The 7,518-nt window shown below is 50.2% G+C and overlaps 1 pseudogene; it reads left to right on the top strand.

Moving 5' to 3' along the window:
- The first annotated feature begins 285 nt into the window (after nt 1-285).
- LOC144166189 (uncharacterized) lies at nt 286-6,439 on the top strand (annotated as a pseudogene).
- The last annotated feature ends 1,079 nt before the right edge of the window (nt 6,440-7,518 follow it).

Below are 7,518 nucleotides of genomic sequence, written 5' to 3'. Positions count from 1 at the left end.
TTGAAGACTGAGTTGTGTAACTTTTTCCTTGGGTGTTTATTTGAATAAATTTGAACAGCAATGCCACTGTAAGGCTACCACATGTATTGTTTGCCTGGGCAGCCGATTTAATAGGTTGTGCTGAGTTGTCAGAAAGAAACAAGAGAGACCTCATTAAGGATATAGTGTACTTATAGACCGTGCGGAACACACAGCTGCCATTTGCAACTAAAGCCTGATGTGATTTTTTTGTAGCCCCAAGGCAAGCTGGCCACCACCCAGAGAGCACTACAGGGACAGTCAGCAATGAACAGGTGAGCTATCTAAAGCACATGTCATCAAGACGTTTTGTGCACTACCTGCAGTGCATATGTTTGTTGGCACATTCACACATAATTGATCACATTGCCTACTAATCTACTTGTAGGTGCACCTTGGTAGGGGCATGCACATTGACCGGGCAACGTGGGAGTGGCTTCTGTTCGTGCCGACGGATGCAGCTTTCTGCAAGCAGCAGGCTGTTTGTACTTGGGGCAACGAAGTAATCAAGTAGCGGAGCCTGACAGGCACCCTATCCAACAAAGCCATCTCAAAGGATGCCTATTCTCGTCATGGGCACCCTTGGACTCCATCACGGCTACTGAAGTCCCTTGGTCGGAAACAAAAGCCCATAAGGGACTTTAGTAGAGACCCAACGAGAAAAAAAACGCCTGCAGGGAACTAGATGTTTTTGGAAGGGGTAAAGGCTGCCGAGAAATCGCTGTTCGTGTCATGCTCTGGCATTCGCTTTGGTGGGAGCGCGTGAGTTCTATAGGCAGCTTCGGAGCACCTGCTCTTCGAGACAGCAGCATGCTCAGCGGTGGAGCTCGGCGACCGCTCCCAATCTGCCATTGGAATTCAACACTAAAAAGCTGTGGCCATCTTCTCACCAAAGTGTCTGATGTCAAGATCAGCAGCACATTAGAATGCTTATTCCATAAAGTGTTCAGTGAAATCAATGCAACAAGGCAAGTTACACTGACAGCGAACCATGTCAGAACATCGAAGAAACAGTATAAATACAACCGCATAGACGGAAACAATGAACCAACCAAGTTACAGCCACAGGACATGCAACAATTAGTGGACACAGCAGAACGTGCTGCTATCAGCTGCCCTATCCAAAGGATGTGGGAAACCCAGAGTCCAGGCGCATTCCCCATGTTTCGCAGCCCGCCGCTGAGGAGAGCGAGCGAGATCCTTCTCTCTCCTCCATCGACCTCGCGCTTCCCACCACAGAGCAGGTGTATCGCGGCGGTGGCCAAGCTGACCCCCTCACGTGGCTGGTTTGTCAAAGCCAGGTTAGCCTCCCTTTTCTGCACCCCCTCGCACCTTTCACCTGAGCTTGGCCATTCGGCTTGGTCAGGACGAGTGAAAAGCCCAACTACATTATTGGAGGACCCAATAAACGCAGGTTTGGCCCTCCCCTTGTGCCTTGTGCGTTCCTTGCTGTTCACTGCCGCTACGCCAGTTGGTGGTCTAGCCTTGTGGCCGTCTCGAGTGTGAGCTAGGTCACCGTAAGAACCCTGGTCCCCACAAGGACAACGACAACGTGCAGCATTGAAGATACCAGTGACACAGGCCTGACTTTACTTCCCTTGCAATTTTTCGAACAGTTAACCGTGGTGTCACTGGCTTTTTTGGATATGAACTCAGGCCAGCAGGCATGGCAAAAACACGACGATCAGATATCAGTTTCCACAGTGACTCCGCATTTGTCAGAGACAACAGAAGCCAACATTCCGCCTAGCCTGAACAACATGCCAACAATGCCCCAAGTGCTAGATGCAGTGGAAGCACTGCGCCACTGCACTAAGCATGGTTGAAAATGGCAAAGTTGCCTCTTACAGCAACCGTTTGTGAGAAAGATCGGTGTGAGAAAGATTGTGAGAAAGATCGGAAAAGCCTTCTGTTCAGAAAGATCGACAAGCCAATCAGCACTCATTTTTTTCCCATACTCCACATGAAGGGCCACGTGGCTCGCTTCAAACCCCATCAAATCAGTTAGTACACGTTTGATTCCAGTTTTTTGCCGCTTTTCAATTACAACTTCACCGCAGATGCTGCACCTTGGCTCAAACATGCTATGTCTTACAACTAACATTATGATTAGAATTTGGCCCCTGTGTGACTTTGCTAAACGTAAGGTGTATTCAAAGGAATACACTTTAAGAATACACAATTAAAAGATGTACCTGAACAACATATCAGAAAACAAATGCCTGTAGAGGTGTACACGCCTGTGGTGTCGAAGCTCACAAAGGCCAGAGCAGTTCATGAAGTAGAAACAGCACCATGGGTGACCCCAGTCTATGTTGGACATATGTGGCACTGTCTCACACGTCATGAGAAACAGCTAGGATAGATAAAGGCAACACCATGACCAATTGATTACCTTAAAATGCAACTCCTACGGAGCGGCCTGGGAGAGCTGAAGCATCTCAGTTGAAAAACCTGCCGTTGGACCAGAAGGAAGCAGCACCAGCCATCCCCAGCTCAGCAATAGTTGACGCACTTCAAAATGGGACAAAAGGACCAGCACTAGCGCAAAAAAATGAGCGTTGAGCAAGTTCACAACAGGAAGCTCACTATGCTAGCAAGATTATTCTAAATAAATGTCTCCCTTTCGAAAAACCCACATGCGTAAGCGGAAGCATGAAGGCGTCACAATCTTTGGTCCGTCTGCATCTGTCTAACTGTGGTAGCCTGTCAGTATTTTGAAGAACATGCCTAACATATTTTCTAACATTGGTAAATACGTTGCACATGTTCTTTCAAGAGTTAGGCACTGTTATGTCACACTAAGGCTCCGTGCAACTGCCTACTTCCTTTGACTTAAAAGAAAACGTTATATTAAAAGAAAATCTGGAAGACTTACGTGTCAATGAGGTGTGGAAAATTCCATGAGCATGGACGAACTATGGTCGTTAGATGCTGTCCTATCAATTGCCTGTTTTACTGAACGCTGCCTCGATTTGTTAGTGCGCATATGTTATTAGGCCACATGAATTTACTGCCTGCAGTGTCGCTCTGGAATTTTTCTTGGTGCCCAAGTTATTTGTTGCGCGCTTGCGCTTGGGGTGTTGCTTTATTTTTGCATTCCTCTGTATTCCACAGCAACATATTCTTCTTTTGGGAAAGAGCACTAGCACTCGACGCCACCAACACTGCACGTGCTGTAGAAGATTTTATGACCAAGAAGGATTTACACTTTGATGCCCTTCACGGAACTGAAACTGACGGCGCACCTGTTATGACAGGAAAAAATGGCGGAGCTGTGAAGTTGTTAATTGAGAAGCAACAAGCTCTAACAGCTTCCCAAAGCATTCAGGCTGTAGGGATTCATTGTGCAGCACACAGGTTGAACCTAGCAGCATGCCAGGCAGCAAAAGAAGTTCCATACGTGAGTAAATTTAAAGGACTATGGCAGCAGCTGTACAACTTCTACGGGTTCAGCTCAGTTCGAAAATCTGGACTGAGAGCCGTGCGAAATATTCCGGAGCAAGGTGGAGAGAAGATCACCGAGCTGTCTGTCACACGGTGGCTGGGTGTTGTTGGGTCATGCACAGCCATCCGCAATGATCTCTCGGCCATCATGGTCAGCGTGTCTAGGGAGGCAGAAGAACGCAGCGACATCGAGGCAGCAGGACTGCTGAAGTTTGTAACGAGTGCGAAGTTTGTTGGGACCCTACTGATGATGTATGAGCTTCTCCCATTAATTGACAGGCCTTCCAGAACACTTCAAACATCATTACTGCATGTGGACCTTGTGCAGGGACTCATCACATCGTGTATAAAGACCCTGGAAGCACAGAGCAACATTCAGACAAAGATTCAGGATTTTTGCATCAGTCACGACATACATGTGGCAGTCACAGAAGCTGAACAATGGCTGTGTAGCACCGAAAGGGATTTCACCAATAAACTGGTTCAAAACCGAGGTTTTCAGACCACCCTAAAGTGGCCAGTTACTCTATTGTGTTTGCCCGCAGCAGCTACACAGATGGTGGGTGGCAATGAAATCAAAATTGCCAATTTGCTGGAACAGCCGTGCCCTACTCTAGGCAGGACATATACCGAGGATGTGCTTCCAGAGTGGATTGCTTTCGCCAATTTCGTGCTGGAGTGTGACCGCTTGCAAAAGCTGACTGCAGTGGACTTTTTGCTTTTCGTGGCACACTGTCACAAACTCGAGCGTATGGCTTTTGCCCCCCACAATAATGCCCGTGAGGGCAATGTAAGGTACCTGTATAAATAAATAAATAAATAAAAGTATCGTATACCTTTTTCATATTGTACAGCACCTAATTCTGGTTACCCAGTAGTCAGATTCATTCAATTTCTGTTCTATTCGCCCCCGGAAAACCCTGCAACTCTCTCGAACGAGGCGTCGGTGACTCCACCGGCTGGCCGGCAAGAAAAAAAAAAAAAAAAAAAAAAAAAAACCTTCGCCGTTCAGCTTTCGTAGAAAATTTGAGCGCTTGCGAGGGGGCGAGCGTAGCCTTACCAGTGCTAAGGCGTGGATGATTCCAGAAGGGAGAAAGAGGAAAATTGTGCACTCGACGGCGGCGGGAGCACTGTGCGTCGTGCCCTCTTTCTCCGCCCCGGCGCATTTATAAAAAGAGAATCCGCACCGAAGCAAATTAGTTACGTTTGGACGTCGTGTGTAACAACGGCTTCTGCCAGTGGCGACCCGCGCCCTAGAGGACTCCAACGTACTCCCGGGTCTCGAATCACCGTGATCGTCTCGGACATCCTGGCCTACGATGAAGCCACGCTTCACAGGTAGCCGAATCGCCTCCGACAGCGTCACATCGTCCGGTCCGGTCAGTGAATATTGTGGGACTCTGTCTCTCATATGCATCAAACTGTTTGTTTCCTTTTCAGCTAACTACTGTACTTCGTAATATCTATTTGTTAACGCTGCTGATTGTACCATTTTGTCTAATTGTGAACTGTTTCGCGCATTTGCATCCATTCTAAGTTACCTCTCGCTTACGTTACATGTCCTCGTGCTTGTACAGTGTTTTGCCTGTTCAAATATAAGTCCTTCTGGACTTAATTCGTTCAAGGATCTGACTCATTCTCACTGCTTTGGTCGGCGAAAGCCGCACATCAGACGGCCACCCCCTTCGTCACCTGTGCCCTGTAGATTCGGCGGGGGATTACCTGCTCGCTTGAGTCGAGTACCCATATCTCCTAACAGCGCACCCAATTAAGGAAACGGTGACACACACGATTTAAAAGAGGTGCTTCCGCTTATTGCGCACACACCTGGATCACACCTTGTGTTCCCACCACACACGATGGACTGAGAGAGATTTTTCAGCTCTAAAATTTATCAAGACGCAACTGAGCAACCACCTGAAAGAAATTTCGTTGGACTGCGTCCTTCGCATTGCGGTTGAAGGGCCTGATGTTGACAGCTACCCGTACGATACAGTAGTGGACAAGAGGGCCAAACTGAAGAATCGGCGGCTGAAAGTGTAGAGTGTCTACAACAAAGAAATAAACTCTCTTGCAGTGTTGCATTGTGCGACTGCACTCGAACCGTTGTTGCCTTGTCATTTATCAGTATGTGCCTGGCACCCCCTTGACCCCAGCCCCCCATTTTCATTTGTCCACCTCAAAATGTTTTGTGGAGAACCCTGGTTATAATGTATGACTCCTTATATATTTACACATCTTTGTAGAAAACCTGTAACCAAAGGTTACTAGCTGGAACAGTTTCATTCAGTACCAACCCACATGAAATGTTGATTTTATGTCATCGGCTATAGCTTTGTGTATGCATAACATATGACCATGCACAAAAGTGCATTTTTTTTTAAAAACGGCAAAAGTTCACAAGAACGGCATTCTTCCGGAACGCCTTGCGGCTGCGCTGAAGGAGAGCCGGCAGCAGCTTGTTGTGAGGTGGCAAGCCAGACAGACAGCACCGCAATTCTCCGGCAGGGAGCAGCACTGGCGCGCAGCTGCGGCAACCTCGCCTTGGCCGAGACCATCGAGCACCTTCGGCCACATACCAAAGGTAATCGACCGAGAAATCACCAGTGAGGAGTTGCCCTTTTGGAGCAGCATGCCACTACGGTCGGGGTTCCTGCCCGAACTGCAGCGGTGGAATGCAAAACAGGCCGAATTCCTGGTGGCGAGCCCACAGCTGGGCGGCATCGAGCAATCCAAGTGCATCGGTGAGGGCATGTGGTGCTCCAGTTTGAAGACAGCGATAGGAACGCCTTGCGGCTGCGCTGAAGGAGAGCCGGCAGCAGCTTGTTGTGAGGTGGCGAGCCAGACGGACAGCACCGCAATTCTCCGGCAGGCAGCAGCACTGGCGCGCAGCTGCGGCAACCTCGCCTTGGCCGAGACCATCGAGCACCTCCGGCCACATATCAAAGGTAATCAACCGAGAAATCACCAGTAAGGAGTTGCCCTTTTGGAGCAGCATGCCACTACGGCCGGGGTTCCTGCCCGAACTGCAGCGGTGGAATGCAAAACAGGCCGAATTCCTGGTGGCGAGCCCACAGCTGGGCGGCATCGAGCAATCCAAGTGCATCGGTGAGGGCATGTGGTGCTCCAGTTTGAAGACAGCGATAGGAACGCCTTCCAGATGCGCTGAAGGAGAGCCGGCAGCAGCTTGTTGTGAGGTGGCGAGCCAGACGGACAGCACCGCAATTCTCCGGCAGGCAGCAGCACTGGCGCGCAGCTGCGGCAACCTCGCCTTGGCCGAGACCATCGAGCACCTCCGGCCACATGTCAAAGGTAATCAACCGAGAAATCACCAGTAAGGAGTTGCCCTTTTGGAGCAGCATGCCACTACGGTCGGGGTTCCTGCCCGAACTGCAGCGGTGGAATGCAAAACAGGCCGAATTCCTGGTGGCGAGCCCACAGCTGGGCGGCATCGAGCAATCCAAGTGCATCGGTGAGGGCATGTGGTGCTCCAGTTTGAAGACAGCGATAGGAACGCCTTGCGGCTGCGCTGAAGGAGAGCCGGCAGCAGCTTGTTGTGAGGTGGCGAGCCAGACGGACAGCACCACAATTCTCCGGCAGGCAGCAGCACTGGCGCGCAGCTGCGGCAACCTCGCCTTGGCCGAGACCATCGAGCACCTCCGGCCACATATCAAAGGTAATCAACCGAGAAATCACCAGTAAGGAGTTGCCCTTTTGGAGCAGCATGCCACTACAGTCGGGGTTCCTGCCCGAACTGCAGCGGTGGAATGCAAAAGAGGCTGAATTCCAGGTGGCGAGCCCACAGCTGGGCGGCATCGAGCAATCCAAGTGCATCGGTGAGGGCATGTGGTGCTTCAGTTTGAAGACAGCGATAGGAACGCCTTCCAGATGCGCTGAAGGAGAGCCGGCAGCAGCTTGTTGTGAGGTGGCGAGCCAGACGGACAGCACCGCAATTCTCCGGCAGGCAGCAGCACTGGCGCGCAGCTGCGGCAACCTCGCCTTGGCCGAGACCATCGAGCACCTCCGGCCACATATCAAAGGTAATCAACCGAG

Source organism: Haemaphysalis longicornis, unplaced genomic scaffold (genome assembly GCF_048455015.1).
Source record: "Haemaphysalis longicornis isolate Haplotype H1 unplaced genomic scaffold, Haemaphysalis longicornis Haplotype H1 scaffold_16, whole genome shotgun sequence".
NCBI lineage: Eukaryota > Metazoa > Arthropoda > Arachnida > Ixodida > Ixodidae > Haemaphysalis > Haemaphysalis longicornis.
The sequence above is the reverse complement of the archived record's forward strand: the minus strand, read 5'-3'. Positions and strand labels throughout refer to the sequence as shown.